The 16,707-nt window shown below is 44.7% G+C and overlaps 2 non-coding genes across 2 annotated transcripts; both read left to right on the forward strand.

Moving 5' to 3' along the window:
• Positions 1-1,305: 1,305 nt before the first annotated feature.
• Positions 1,306-1,384, forward strand: LOC123038396 (small nucleolar RNA SNORD36). The gene has a single exon (XR_006417840.1). It is a non-coding gene; the product is annotated as a small nucleolar RNA SNORD36 (small nucleolar RNA).
• Positions 1,385-1,575: 191 nt separating this feature from the next.
• Positions 1,576-1,650, forward strand: LOC123038391 (small nucleolar RNA SNORD36). The gene has a single exon (XR_006417837.1). It is a non-coding gene; the product is annotated as a small nucleolar RNA SNORD36 (small nucleolar RNA).
• The last annotated feature ends 15,057 nt before the right edge of the window (positions 1,651-16,707 follow it).

Consider the following 16,707-nt stretch of genomic DNA (forward strand, 5'->3'; position numbering starts at 1 on the left):
TGGAAGGTCCCCCTCCCCCTCTCCTCTACTCTCTTTGTTTGGCTCTTTGTTCTAATACGCCATGGATTCCGTTTTTTTCTTCTTTCTCTCCTTCCGATTTAAACAGCAGCACTAACACATTCTATCATCTACAGTATGTGGTTCACTAGTTGGATCTTGTTTTGGCTTTGGTTTAAACATGAGCATGATCCAATGCCTTGTAATTAGGTGTATCATTGTACTGTTATGTGAATCAAATTAGGTGCCTGCAAGTCTGGTACCATGTGTCAAAAACCTCCAAATTGGATGGGTTCTCTTCCTACTACACCGGCATCTTTAAAAAATGAACAGTTTTGCACTATGTACGGGGGCAAAGCCAGCAATATGGCAAGATTTGGCACCCGCCACACCTAATATTTGGTGCAAATAATCACTCATGTAGCACGTGTTTGATTTTAGATGAGTCCCGCGTCCATGCCAGTGTACTGGGCTGACTGCTAGTTTGTCAATGGGTAATGAGCCGTGCTCCTCGATGGCTAATGGTGTGGGCATCTCAATGTGGCTTGAGTGGACTACACATCAGCACGTAATAAAATTGCTAATGATTATATAATTCTTGTACCTTGATTCAGTCCTCATGATGTTGTCGATGCATGTTGCTGCTTTATACATGTTTAATCAAATCTATCAAGCAACTGTTGTCATGTAATGCTTGCTAATCTAGTTGTGTATTACCAGTTCAAGTTGTTTAGTATATATCATCTCCTATTTTGCTACTAAACACCTTCAACTTAAATGTTGAATTGCCTTGTACACATAATTGTTTGTAATCTAAGGGAAAGCCCTTAATAGTCAGCTGACTATAAATATATCAACATCTCGGTGCGTCCTCCTCCTCGGTGGTGCTGACACCTTTTTTGTTTTTAGGAATAAGAGGGTTTGGCTATCTGTGAGACTATGACATAGGGGATTGACGTTGTTTTTGGTTCTTTGTTGGTGCAGATTGTGTGCTACCTCCACTCACGCTACAAGGAGGGGGCGTCCAACACCTGCAATAAGAATGGTTGGCGTATGGAAACTTGTCTCACCACCATGCTAGTGATTGTGCTTGACAGTAGTTGACATGCTCTATTCCTGTCAGTTTTGCTTGCTGTCAAAGATGGTGTGTATTGTACACACCCCTATGTGATGTATGCACTTCACATGCATTTTCCCCATCTCCCACAAACCGTAACATGCTAGTTGTATGTGCTGCAGCAATTCTTGCACTTGATTTCAAATCGTTCTCTGCTCTGTGTGTGCACGTGTGTTAATGATGGATTGGCTGGTTAGATGATGCTACAACAACATATTCCCGAGATTCTCTTTGAGAATACAAAATTGAGGTTTTTAAGACTGATGGCCAGCATGTCTAATGTTTGTTTTCATCCATACACTTTCTCCTTCTAGTAGGCATTGCAAGTGTTATGTTCAAGTGTAGTCCTCTGGTCACATTTTTTAACCAGTACCATATGATTGTAGCATACTACTAGTTTTAGTCATTTAACATCTTAATTTTCCTAGAATGATGAAGTAGTTGCACTTGGTAGATGGGCCGAGCAAATGATGATTCATATGATTATTCTGATACATTTGATGTTTCAAAATCGAGCTTTTTAAATCTGATACTCAGCCCACCACAAATCAGTCATCTGCTACCCTTGCAGTGCTGTAGTTTCTTATGATGATTTGAAAGTAAACATAGTGTAACTATGTTATCCTGTTTTGGTAAAATAGGTACCAACACTTGGGATCGGTTTGAGATGCGGGTGCACAAGAGGGCGTTCGACCTTGTCAACCAGAAGGTACCCGCCTCCCTGTCTGCTTGATCCCATTTTTTCCTAGTTGCTGTGTATGGGTCGTACAGGTCCTGCTTGTCGGTGATCTGATGATGGTGTGCTGAACATTTAGACCACTGAGGCTTTCTGGTTGTTGATGATCTAAAATCAAGCTTTTTGAAACTGATGCCTAGCATGTCATCAACGTACCGCTTTGTTCTTGTGTGTAGAGATGTAGTTATGTTAGTGTGGTACTGTATAATGTAGAGGAGTTACATATACATCGTTTGTCAGCTGAGCATATGATGTTAGCTTCATATTTTGATCTGTTGAACTGTCCTAGATTATGTCAATTTGTTGCCAACCAGGTAGAGTTAAAGCAACTCATTTGCTTTTTCCTCACTGCTTTTACTGTCATGTGCTGCTCTTACTGTATGTAGAACCTGTTGCTGAACTGAAGATGCTATTTGCTTCACATTTTTGTTTGTTGAACCGTCCCAGATTATTTGAATTTAATATGAACCTAAGAGTTAAATAAATTGTATGGGAGGCATTAACATACACTACAGGAATCAGCTACTTTGCCGTCTGCCACGGCGGACGGCAAAGGCATGAACGGCGGACGGCAAAGGCCTTTACCGTCAGCCGCGGACGGCAAAAGGCTCCGGCAAAGTAGGCTACGGTAAACAGCTACTTTGCCGTCTGCTTCCTGGCGGCTGACGGCAAATTCCCTTTGCTGTCTGCGGCGGACGGCAAAGAGAGCGGACGGCAAAATTGCGCTGTCAGTCCGTTAAGTGGCTAACGGCAGGCCTTTGCCGTCCGCCGCTGACGGGAAAATTTCTAGTGTCTTTGCCGTCCGCCGTATGATGTCATCTACACGTCACTACATGGCAGGTTCTTTGCCGTCTGCCACTGATGGCAAAGTGCAGGTTCTTTGCCGTCCGCCACTGATGGCAAACTGACCAAATGGGTCAGCTCCCAGGAAGCACAGCTAGATGCCACATGTCTTCTTTGCCGTCCGCGGCAGACGGCAAAGAGCCCGTTGCCATCGGTGGCAGACGGCAAAGAGCCTGCATATTGGCTCTTTTATCTGTTTTTTTATTAAATCCAACAATTTTCATCACAAATATATATGACATATATAGATATATTTCAAAAGGCCATTACAGAGCAAACATATAAGATATCCAACACATAACTTCATCATCCAACCATATATATTACATGCATAGTTCCGTCATACATAACAAGTTCAACATAGAGGCATCCAACCATATATATTACAATAGTTTCATCCAACGATACATGCATAGTTCAACGATACAAAAGAAACAAAGAAAGGGATAAGGAGCACTCCATCTATGCAAGCTTTCGTCAAGTGAATGAAATCTGCAAAATGAAAAATAAGAAAGTTAGAACAAGAAGAGTAGAACAAGAAGAAGACTAGAACAAGAAAAGTAGAACAAGAAGACGACTAGAACAAGAAGAGTATGTCATTTATGAGCTAACTTACGTGAAATGGATCATATATGAGCTAACTAAGTTGAAATGGGTCGTTTATGAGCTAGCTAAGGTGAAATGGATCATTTATGAGCTAACTTAGTTGAAATGGGTCGTTTATGAGCTAACTAAGGTCAAATGGATCGTTTTTGAGGTAACTAAGGTGAAATGGATCGTTTTTTAGCTAACTTAGGTGAAATGGATCATTTATGAGCTAACTTAGTTGAAATGGATCGTTTTTGAGCTAACTTAGGTGAAATGGATCATTTATGAGCTAATTTAGTTGAAATGGATCTTTTTGAGCTAACTTAGGTGAAATGGATCATTTAAGAGCTAATTTAGGTGAAATGGATCGTTTTTTAGCTAACTTGGTGAAATGGATCGTTTATGAGCTAAATTAGTTGAAATGGATCGTTTATGAGATAACCTAGGTAAGATGGGTCATTTTGGAGTTAACCTAGGTGAAATGGGTCATTTTAAAGCTAACGTAGGTAAAATGGATCATTTAGGAGCTAATCTAGGTAAAATGGGTCATTTTTGAGCTAACTTGGATGAACTGGATCATTTATAAGCTAACCTAGGTAAAATGGGTCATTTTAGAGCTAACTTAGGTAAAATGGATCGTCTATGAGCTAACTAAGCTAATTATACAATTTTTGACATAAGTAAGCTAAGTACAGATCGTTTTAGAGCTAACTTAGGTAAAATGGATGGTTTTGGAGGTCAGTAAGCTTATTAAGTCATTTTGGAGGAGAAGAAGCTAAGTCTAGGTCATTATGGTAAGCATTGGAGGAAATAAAGCTAAGTCTAGGTCTTTATGCATGTGTTAAGCAAAACACTAGATAAACTTACCAAGATCCAGGAGGTGTAGGAGCGGGGTGGCTCGTGTCGGTAGCTGGAGAAGGATCGTGCGATGCTTGTCTGGAGTTACGCTGCACCAAAGATCATTTCCAATGTCTTGTTAGCATGATGACACTCAAATGTTAAGACTAGCAAGTAATGTCCATTCAAATAAAACTCACCGTGGTCCCAGGAGCAATCACTGGCATCGGCAGAGCGGTCTGACCTGTCTTCTCGCACACAGACTGCACATTTGGTTTTGACAACTCAGTCATACTAGTTAGTAATGAGACAAACACTACATGAATGTTTTGGCTAATCTGCAGAAGAAACTTACCACAAGGAGCTCGTACATGGCCCTTGCCTGCATGTCATTCCGTGCCCTCTCCTCCTCCATCATCTTTGTCATCCTCTCCTCCAACTCCCGCTGCCTCTCCGCCGCCTCCGCCAGAAGTTTCTCCATTCTATCTCTCTCACTCTGTATAGCAGCCTGCAACACCACTCACATGACCATTTGTAATCATTGATGGAAGCGCACACAATGTAATGGAGAAAGATAATTGAGTATGTATCACTAACCTTGATGGCGAGTTGCACTGGCCGTTCACGAGGCCTTATCTCAGGAGCGGAGCTCGACTGGCGCGCCTTGATCTCCGGGAGAGTGCTAGGACAACGGATAAGTCCATCTCCAATGGCTATGGAGCCATGGGACCTCCTGCCACCAGATATCATCAACAGCTCTGGATCAATGGGACCCTGGCTCGGGTTAAAGTCCTCCCCTTTCCTCGCCTTCCCCTCATCTCTATATCTCACGAGCTTGTTGTGGGAGGAGATGTTGGTGAAGTTGTTTGCATCATTGAGGTCAGACTGAGAGAAAGCCTTGACTTTCTTGAAAGAGGCAGTGTGGGCCATGGCATACAGGTCGTACACCTCTGGCACCTTATCCGCCTTATTGTAGCGTGCCTGAAAGAGAGATACAATGAAAATTAGTAATTAAAGGGCTCAAGCTAGCATGATGAATGAATTGCATGAATCATGAAGCAAACCACATACCCAGTTGCGCCCGAACTGATATAAGTTGGAGCTGCCTTGATGGTGTGGCACACCTTCCATTTGGGCACGTTTGTCCTTGGCCTCGTTGTGGAGGGCTAGCCATTGTTTTGAGCACCACTCATCGACCAACACCTCCCAACAATCCATCCGATCCGCACACCATCTCAGAGGCGCCTAAGTTAGCAAATAGAAACTTGAGCGCTACGTCTAAGAATTACTAAATGAAGGAACTTAAGTAGAGAAGGCCTTAAGAATTACCTTCATGTACTGCTCCTTACTCAGGAACTTATCGCGGCACGCCGGCTTGGTCTTCTTGATACCACGCAAGGCGTAGTAGTCTTGAACAGCCTGCACCCGAGCCTCGTGCCGTAAGTTCTGGAGTAGGCGCTTGCAGACGTTCTCGATAACATGTGCCGCGTCCTCCTCGTATCCCTCCTCACACCTGTAGAATGTCTGCAATCAAATGAGACAATATTGATTAGTACAATTAATAACTAGCTAGTTGAAGATTTTTAAATGTGTAAAGGATAAATTACCCAGACCTTTCTGATCACCATGTCTGCCCTTGTGTCGCACACGACACCGTCGATAATCTCATCCGGCGGGGCCAGGGCAGCCATGTAGTGCTCCCAGCTCAATCCAAGCTCTGGAAGCCAACCCTCACCAGGCAACGTGACAAACCCCGGGAAGTTTTGCCGGCAAAGAACTCCAAGGACGGAGTTGGGCCGGCGGACACTATGATGGTGGTCCCAACCCCTGCAGCATGACAAGGCCAACGCATTAGGTATTTGAAAAAACGTGAATGCACAAGGTACAAAAATATTAAATGCACTTATGTACCTCTCCCCATCAGGGAAAATCAACCACCTCTGCTCGCGGGTCACCGGCACGGACGGGAGCCGTGTAGCACCACGCTGGTAGACGGTGCCCCCCTCCTCCTCAAGATCAGTTGGCTCCCCGCCATCATCAGCATGGCCACTCGGCTCCTCGGGCTGATCCGGCCAGGTACCCCATCCGGACGTGTGCTCCTCCGGGGTCACATGGGCCGAACTCTCGTGGTCCGAAGGCCAGTCGACCCGAGGCTCGTGGGCCCAAGACCCGTGGACCGGAGGCTCGTGGACCGGAGTCCGTGTAGCCTCCTCCTCGGACGAGTCCACCCTAGCAGTCACGTGCTCGGGTGAAACAACTGGGGGTGGCGGCGAGGAAGGCGCCGTAGCAGTCACCCTACCTCCTCTCCCACAACCACGTGCCCCACCTCCTCTCTTCCTACCTCGTCCCCTGCTGGGCACCGCGGTCGACGAAGAAGGGCCCGGCGGTGTGGCCATACTGTCCAGCAACGCTCGGTGGAGAGGTGCGTCTGGAATGGAAGACCTCAGACCACGCTCCCGACCAGCGCCCACCATCTTTCAACACCTGCCATGACAAACAGTAAACGAAATTAGTACAACATAAAAAAAGACCGACATGAATAATAATATGTGTATCACTTAAGTGTATCATCATCAAGTACAACATAAAAAAATGTAATACCTGACACTACTAATAATCTCGATTAGTATCATCAATAAATGCATAATCATCATCATCACTATAATCAATGACGGGCTCATAGGGTGCATTGGCATCAACATGTGCAAGGCCACCTTGACGTAATCGGTCAAGCATTGACAGGTCATCCACAGCAGTAACCTCTTCTTGTTCCGGCTCTTCTTGTCCCTCCTCTGGGGTGATGTCGGATTCATTGTCGCTGTCTACTTCAATGTTTTGGGGTGAAGTATAGCAGTTCTTGAAACGCTTTTTGGAAAGATGTGTCTCTTGGAAGAATTCTCCTTCATATGTGTCTGGGTTAATGTGAGGTTCATAATCCTCTTCCTTTGGGGGAGAAAGTCTAGCACGTGGCGGCACTTCATAAACGACATCCCTACCTTTCAGATTTGGATTAGTTTGGCAGGCCCACGGTAGATAGAATACTTGGGTCGCCTGTTGAGCCATAATATAGACATCAGGAACATCTAAATGAGTGCTTTGGTTGATTTCAACTAGCCCTACATGTTCATGAGTCCTTCTAGTCTCCTTCGGCTGAAACCAATAACATTTGAAGACTACGACATTCGGTGGGTTTTCACCATAGAACAGAAGTTCATAAATTGCTTCAACTCTCCCATAATACTCGGTACCTCCTTCGCCGATAGCAGATACACAACAATTTGTTGACTTTCGGTCGGCCATAGATAGCTCTTTGCCATGGGTACGAAAGCGATACCCGTTGATGTCGTACTTGTCAAATGAACGGACCTTATAGTCAAAACCATTAGCGACTTGTCTCAATTCGGCGTCCATAGACTCTGAATTAGCCTACAATTTTAATATGAAAGGATTGTTGCATTATGCACAAATTAGCGAATGAAATGAAATTGTCTAATAGAAATTACCATTTGTTTGAACCAAGAGATGAAACCGGGATAGCCACCTCCTTGCTTTGCGAGAAGCTCATACTCTTCGACGGAATCCTTTTGGATCTCCGCTCCATACGAGAATATGGCGATGTATCGACTGTATGACATATCCAGGAATAAGAGTAGTTCAAAGGAAATAGAAGTTGCGAAACAATGTACCGAGAACTTAATCGATGTACGGCCGCACTTCTATCAGGTTGTTGAAGATATACAACGAAATGGTCCGCCATTCTTCGTTATCCAAAGATACTGGATGTGAAACACTAGCTGGTGCGAGATTCCCTTTGAATAGGCTGAGGTTGGATCCACCCTTTTTAGGCTCGTCAGCATTGTACCGAGGCTTCGGATTATGCAAATGACGATTTTTGGCTTCATAGTGCGCTGTTATGAAGTTTTTCGCCTCCTCTGTGATGAATGCCTCAGCCATCGATGCTTCAATTCTACGTTTATTTTTACATTTTTCTTGAAGCGTCTTCTGCATCCTCTCAGTTGGGTAGCACCAACGATTTTGCATGGGCCCCCCCAATCTTGCCTCGGTCGGGAGATGCAAAATCAAATGCTGCATTGGATTAAAGAAGCCCGGTGGAAAGATCTTCTCTAACTTGCAGATCAACTCCGGCGCCAACTCTTCCATTTCTTCTAGCACGCCAGGCGATAGTTCTTTCGCACAAAGAACACGGAAGAAATAGCTGAGTTCTGCCAGTACTAGCCATTCATCCCCAGGGATGAAGCCACGCAACATCACCGGCATTACCCGCTCAATCCATATGTGCCAATCATGACTCTTGAGACCAAATATCTTCAGTTTATCAAGATTCGCTCCCCTCTTTAGATTCGCTGCATACCCATCGGGGAACATCAACTGCTGTTGCACCCACAAGAGAATTTCCCTCATAGCTGGCCTTCCAAGATTGAACCATGCCTTTGGCTTCGTCCAGTTCTGCTTTCCTTTCGGTTCTTTCATGTTTTGTAATGGCCTATCACATAGCGCCTCCAGATCGACTCTAGCCTTAGTATTATCCTTTGACTTCCCATCTATGCCGAACAATGTACCAAAAAGTGCCTCGGCGATATTCTTCTCAGTGTGCATCACGTCGATGTTGTGTGGGCAAAGGAGGTCTTTGAAGTAAGGCAGATCCCATAAGCATGTTTTGTGAGTCCATGCGTGCTTAGTATTATACCCCTTGAAGTACCCTGGACGTTATGGATCTGGCTCGAGAGTGTTTAACTGATCCAGGGTCTGTTGGCCTATTAATGCAGGTGTTGCAGAGTTTTTGACAACTCTACCCCTGATGAAGTTCTTCTTGTCTTTCCTGAACTTATGGCGAGGATCCAGGAACTATCTATGCATGTCAAAGCAAGAAAACTTGCGACCGGCCTGAAGCCAATGAAACTCAAGAGCTCCCTTGCATGTGGGGCACGGGAACCTTCCATGCACACACCAGCCAACGAATAGCGCATACGCCGGCAAGTCATGCGTCGAGTAAATGTACTAGACACGCATTATGAAGTTCCGTTTGCTAAAGGCATCGTATGTCTTGAACCCATTATCCTAGGCTTCTTGCAATTCGTCCTTCAGCGGCTGCATGTACACATTCATATTTTTGCCCGGATAGTTGGGTCCTGGAATTATCAACGTCAGGAAAATGTTCTTTCTTTGCATAATCTGTCCGGGGGGGAGATTGAGTGGAAAGACAAATACGGGCCAACAACTGTATTGGGCTGCCGTCATACCAAACACACTGAACCCATCCGTGCTGATGCCGACTCGAGGATGCCTCGGATCTGCCGCTTTGTCAGCATGTAATTCATCAAACTTTTTCCACGCAACACCATCCGATGTGTGTACCATCATCAGATTCCCATCTGCATCTAGTTCGGTTCTTTTGCCTGTTTTGTGCTATGTCATCTGTCTGGCCGTCTCTTCGACCATGAAAAGACGTTGAAGTCTTGGTACGATTGGCATATACCGAGGAACACTAACGGGGATTTTGGTCTGTGTCTTCTCACCCATACCATTGTCTACCACAATATACCTGGAAGACTTGCAAATGGGACAATAGTTCAAGTCCGCATAGTCAAGCCTAAATAAGGCACATCCTTTCTCATAGGCATGTATCTTCTCATAGGGCATCTTCAGTGCACGGAGGATTTTGTCCGACTAGTACAGGTTTGCAGGCATTACATGGCCTTTGGGTAGAAAGCGTCCAAATACTGTCATAATTGCGTCATAGCATTCTCTGTCCAAGTTGAACCGAGCCTTCAGAGCCATTACTTGTGAGATGGCATCCAACTGACAAAGCTCAGTGTGCTCGTGGAGCAGACGTTTCGAAGACTCCAACATTTCATTGAAGGCCTTTGCAGATTCCTCCATCTCCTCGTCCGAATCCCGAGCATCATCATAGCCTTGCACCATGTTTTCCATCCCGGTACCATGCTTGTCGGTGCGATGACGATCCACCTCAGCTCGGTCACGTTGGGCAGACTCACCATGAAATGTCCACACCATATAATCGGGCGTAAAACCACTCTTCTGCAGGTGTTTGCCCATTTCAGCCTCTGTCTTCTTTTCCCAATTGCCGCACCGGAAACAGGGGCACCAGGTTTTCTTTTGGCCATTTGCAAATGCGGCTTGCACAAACCCCTTAGTTTTTGTGAACCATTCAGCGCTCCATTTGTTCTGACCAGTGTGACCGGTATACATCCAAGCACGATCACTCATCTTGACTTTCAGAGCTACTGGACACGAAACAATTATATATGTAATTCACCATGTATATATTCATCAGTTGATCTACTTTGTCAATTTTATTACATCCATGCAACCTACACTCTAATAGGTAATGATAGGTCCTAATCCCACCCGTGTATGTGTAGATTGGGTTCATTTTCCCATGCTATGCTCCGGATCCGACGCAAAATTTCGGCAGCACCTCCCCGCTGTTCTCCTGATACACGTCTCTGCAATAAACAGAGAGGATGTGTACCCGGAGAACAACAGGGGAGGCACTGACGAAATATATGCATCGGATCCGGAGCAAAGCATATGGGAAAACGAACCCAATCTACACATACTCGGGCTGTCCATGGATAGCGTTGGACAATTTGAAAGAATCAAGGTTATAAATATGCAAATGCATGCATATTTATAACTATGACGCTTTCGAACGGGAGACACATATTGGTTACGCATACTGATGATTCAAGACACATATATAGCTAGCTATCAAGTTTCATCGGAATAGATCAAATAATTAATGGGGGAGGAGGACTTGTCATTTGTGCTCACCCATGAACGAAGGGGCAGAGCTCGTCAAACGCACGGCGAGGTCGTCGAACACCAAACCTCACAGTGATGAAACAACTGCACATTTAAAACTACACGATCAACACAATTATATATGATGTTTTTCATAACAAAATCGAAAAATATATGACCTAAATAATAATTCACAAATATATGACCCCGTCGGCCTCTGGAAGGCCAAAGAACACCTTTTCGGGAGGTGTCGGTGGTCGGGGTGTCCTGTCGGTGTCGGGGTGCCGTGTCGGGGTCGGGGTGCTGTTTCGGGGTCGGGGGGTCAGGGTGTCGTGTCGATGTCGGGGTAGTGCCGTGTCGGTGTCGGGGTGTTGTTTCGGGGTCGGGGTGTGGTGTCGGGGTCAGGGTGTCGGGTTAGGCTCGGGGTCGGGGTGTCGGGTCAGGCTCGGGGGGTCGGGGTGTCGGGGTCGGGGACGGGGTGTCGGGTCAGGCTTGGGGGGTCGGGGTGTCGGGGTTGGGGTCGGGGTGTCGGGGTCGGGGTGTCGGGGTCGGGGTCGGGGTCGGGGTCGGGGTCGGGGTGTCGGGGTCGGGGTCGGGGTCTTGGGGTCGGGGTCGGGGTCTCGGGGTCGGGGTGTCGTGTCGGGGTGCCGGGTCGGGGTCTGGGTACCGTGTCGGGTCGGGGTCGGGGTGTCGGGGTCGGGTTCGGGGTGTCGGGTCAGGCTTGGGGGATCGGGGTGTCGGGGTCGGGGTGTCGGGGTCGGGGTCGGGGTCGAGGTCGGGGTGTCGGGGTCGGGGTCTTGGGGTCGGGGTCGGGGTCTCGGGGTCGGGGTGTCGTGTCGGGGTGCCGGGTACCGTGTCGGGTCGGTTTTTTTCCTTTTCTTCTTCTTCCTCTTTTTCCTTTTCTTCCTTTTTTTCCTTCTTCTTCTTCTTCTTCTTCTTCTTCCTCCTTTCCTTTTTCCTCTTCCTCTTCTCCTCCTCTCCTCTTTTTTCTTCTTCTTCTTCCTCTTCTTCTTTTTTCTTCTCCTCCTCCTCTTCTTCTTCTTCTCCTGATCTCCTCTTTTTCTCTTTTTCTTCTTTCCTAAAACTAAACTAAACCTAACCCTAAAACTAAAAAAACAGAAAAAGAAAAAAACTAAATCTAAACCTAAAACTAAACTAAAACTAAACCTATAAACCTAAAACTAAAACTAAATCTAAACTAAACATAAACCTAAAACTAAAAAATAGAAAAAAAGAAAAAAAAGGAAGAAGAGACTCACCTGCAGGGTGGAGGAGGGGGGCGGTGCGGCCTGGGGCGGCGGACGAGCGGGGCGGGGCAGCCTGGGGCGGTGGAGGAGGGGGGCGAGGCGGCCTGGGGCGGCGGGGCGCAGAGGTGCCGGGGCGCCGGGGCGTGGCGGCGCCCAGACGGCAGGGCGGCGGGGGCGGTGGGGCGGGGGGGCGCCGGGCGGCGGCGGGGTGGTGGGGCGACGGGGCGGGGGGCCCTGGGGCGGCGGCGGCGGGGTGGTGCGACGGGGCTGGCGAGAGGTGGGAGAGAAAGAGAGAGAGAGAGAGGGGGTGTGGGGCGCGGCCCCGTTAATGTTACGTGGGGCCCTCCCTCTTTGCCGTCCGCCACCCTTTGCCGTCCGCCACCTTGCTCTTTGCCGTCCGCTAGCGGATGGGAAAGAGGGGGCCCGTTAGGTTTTTTTTGCAGCTCGTCAGTGGGGCCCCTCCCTCTTTGCCGTCCGCTAGCCGACAACAAAGAATCTTTGCTGTCCACTAGCAGACGGCAAAGAACTGGCTGATGGCAAACTTGGTCTTTGCCATCAGCCCGTTCTTTGCCGTCCGCTTTTTGGAAGCTGATGGCAAAGAGCTTCTTTGCCGTCCGCTAGCGGACGACAAAGAACTGGCAGATGGCAAAGTAGCTGATTCCAGTAGTGATAGGTGCTCTATACCTGCTTTGCTCATGTTCAGGCATTGTATTGTGATCTTTAAATACATTTTCTGTTCTGTCCCTTGCATAGATAATTTTCCTTTTGTTGTGAGATGGCAACTGGTTTATCCACCTTTTGCTGTGAGCAACTAATTTGCTTTTTACTAGATGTTTTATTTGCTTGCTTGGTTGATCACTAGCATGAGCTTGGTTGGCTTGAACTTTAGTGTTTTATTTGCTTCTCAGTCTCTCTCCCTCCCTGCAGGTGCCACCAGACGCAAGGGTAGAGCCTATGACTCCTTGCTGAAGCTTCTCGCTCTACACCAGTTTATGGTGCTGTGGATGTGGTTAAGATGGCGTTCTACACTAGCTTCTTATGTTGCATGTGAATGGGGGTGAGTAGATAGAACTGGAGTGTTCTTATAGGAAGGCAAGTTGTTGCATCTGGAGCACATGAGATGTGCTAATACGAGTTGGAACAATGTGATGTAGTAGTAAGTTAAGGCAAATTGTGTAGATGATGTATTCCTGTGTAATTAAATGTTGTATTCTCCATGTACATGCTGCTTTAAATGACATGAAGATTATGAAAATTGTGTACATGCTACTTCATATGGGTTGAATATGACAGAAAATAGTACTGGGCCTGAATTGGACATGGCCCAAACAAAGTTGGACTAGAGCTATTTATTTAATGGAAAAACATGCTAGAGAAGGGAGAAAATAATAAGAAATTGAATATTAAAAGGCCACGACCTAGAATATAAAAAGGCCGAATTGTGAAAAAAAGTCTGCGATGTTGGGCTTGGCCCATGAAGCTAACAAAAATTGACAGGAAAAAATACACTAAATTGGCTGAATCAATGAGCTCAGCCCATATAAACACCCAATTGGACTGGGCCGATTCTAATTTTTGACCTTTTCAATTGGTCGCAATTTTGCCACATCAGATTGCCACGTCGGATCCTATATGGCCTGGGCAGACAGCCAGTGACCAAAACAAAAGGTCATGGGTTCAACGACCTTCTGTTTTGGTCGTAAACATCTACAACCTTCTCACAGAGAAGGTCATTAATTTCAGTTTACGACCGCCAGCTTTTGACCTTCTGTTTTTTGTCACAAAAAGGTCACAAATGAAAAACAGTGACCTTTCAGTGACCAATAGTCAAGGTCACAAGTTGACATATTTCTTGTAGTGAAGTAAAATTGGTCTTTTCTTGATCAGGTTGAGAAACGGGTATTTGTGAAAAAACAGAATATCCATCAAGGAAGCAAAAGTGTGTGTGCTTAGATAATCTTTCAAGCATTTGATCAATAAAAGGAAAAGGGTAATGATCTTTTCTAGTTGCTTTGTTTAATTTTCTAAAATCAATTACCATTCTATAGCCTGTAACAATTCTTTGTGGCATAACTTCATTCTTATCATTAGGAACAACAATTATACCTCATTTCTTATGAACACAATGAACAGGACTTACCCATCTACTATCAGCTATGGGATAGATTATACCTGCTTCCAGAAGTTTTAATATTTCCATTCTTACCACTTCTTTCATCTTCAGATTTAACCGATGTTGGTGATCAACAACGGGTTTAGCACCATGTTCCATATTAATTTTCTGGTGACCTAAAGTGGGATTAATGCCTTTAAATCATCAAGAGTATATCCAATAGTAGCTCGGTGCTTCCTTAGAACTTTCAATAATATTTCTTCTTCATGTTCTGAAAGGTTAGCACTAATAATAACATGATATATCTTCTTTTCATCAAGATAAGCATATTTCAAAGTGTATGGCAATTGTTTTTATTCAAACACAGGATCACCTTTAGGTGGAGGAGGACCTCCTAGAGGCTCAATAGGCAAATTGTGTTTAAGCAGAGGACGTTGTTCAAAGAAAATTTTATATATTTCATTTCTTTCATGCATATGTAAATCATTTTCATGGTCTAACAAATATTGTTCTAAAGGATCAGTAGGTGGTACAACAATAGAACCAAGACCAATTAATTCATCCTTACTAGGCATTTCTTTTCATGAAGCTTTCTACTAAACGTGGAAAAATTAAACTCATGAGACTCATCACCAAAACTAACACTGACATTTTGTTTCTCACAATCTATCTTAGCATTGACGGTGTTCAAGAAAGGCCTACCAAAGATACTGGGACAGAAGTTATCTTGTGGGGAACCAAGAACAAGAAAACAGTAGGGTATTTTATTTTCCCACACAAGACTTCAACATCTCTAACAATCCCGATTGGTGATATGGTGTCTCTATTAGCAAGTTTAATAGTAACATCTATGTCTTCTATTTCTGCGGGTGCTATTTCATTCATAATTTCTTGAGATAAGGTGTAAGGGACTCACACTAGCACCTATGTCACATAAAACATGATAAAAATGATCTCCTATTTTAACTGAGATGCGGGCATGCCAACAATAGGTGTATGTTTATCTTTTTTATCAGGTTTGGCAATTCTAGCAGCTTCTTCACAAAAGTAAATAACATGCCCATCTATATCTTCTTCTATGAGTTCTTTAACCATAGAAATACTAGGTTCTACTTTAATTTGTTCATCAAGTTTAGGTGTTGCAATATAGCTTTTGTTAACCACAGTTAAAACTTTAGCATGTTCCTTTATCCTAACATGGAAAGGTGGTTTCTCTATGTAAGCAAAAGGAACAACTGGATCAACATTATAAAGTATAGTTTCTTCTTTAATTGGTACTGGTTCTTTAATTTCTTCTTTAATAGGTGGGTGATATATGTTCAAACCACTTATCTTTAGGGAGATCAATATGAGTAGCAAATGATTCACAAACGGAGGCTACTATCTCAGAGTCAAGTCCATATTTAGTGCTAAACTTCTGAAAAGTATCGGTATCCATAAAAGATTTAACACAATCATACTTAAGTTTAATACCTGACTCTTTACCTTTGTCGAGTTCCCAATCTTTAGAGTTGCGTTTAATTCTTTCCAAAAGATCCCACCAGAATTCAATAGTCTTCTTTATAAAAGAACCAGCACAAGAAGTATCAAGCATGGTTTGATCGAGAAAGCCGAGCATAAAACTTCTAGATAATAATTTCTCTAGAGAGCTCATGATTGGGGCGTGAAGATAACATTGACTTAAGCCTCACCCAAGCTAGAGCTATACTTTCTCCATCACGAGGCCCAAAATTATATATATAATTATGATCACGATGAACTAGATGCATATGATAAATTTTTTGGTGGAACTCCAATTTCAAACGATTCCAATTCCAAGATCCAATATCATTGCATAGCCTATACCATGCCAATGCTTTTCCCTTCAAATATAAAGGGAAAACCTTCTTCATAACTTTATCCCTGGGTAAACCTGCAAGCTTAAACAATCCACAAATTTGTTCTAACATATATCAAGTGCATATCAGGATGTTCAGTTCCATCTCCTGCATAAGGATTAAGCAGTTGTTCTATCATACCCGAAGGAATTTCATGTTCAATATTTTCAGTAGGTGTAGTAGGTTGAGGGGTAGCTAATTGTGGTTCCGAGCGAGGTGAATATACCCCGAATAAACCCCTCAAAGGATTGTTTCACCAAATTCCACTTACCAAAGGCGCTTCACTCCCTGGCAACGGCGCCAGAAAATAGCCTTGATGACCCACAAGTATAGGGGATCAATTGTAGCCCTTTTTGATAAGTAAGAGTGTCGAACCCAACGAGGAGCGGAAGGAAATGACAAGTGGTTTTCAGCAAGGTGATGTCTGCAAGTGCTGAAATTGTAAGTAACAGAGTAGTTTGATAGCAAGATAATTTGTAATGAGAAAGTAACGATAGTAGTAGAAAAAGTGCAGCAAGGTGGCCTAATCCTTTTGAGGCAAAGGAGAGGACAAGTGATCTCTTATG

The sequence above is a fragment of the Triticum aestivum genome, chromosome 2A, assembly GCF_018294505.1.
Source record: "Triticum aestivum cultivar Chinese Spring chromosome 2A, IWGSC CS RefSeq v2.1, whole genome shotgun sequence".
NCBI classification, from domain to species: Eukaryota; Viridiplantae; Streptophyta; class Magnoliopsida; order Poales; family Poaceae; genus Triticum; species Triticum aestivum.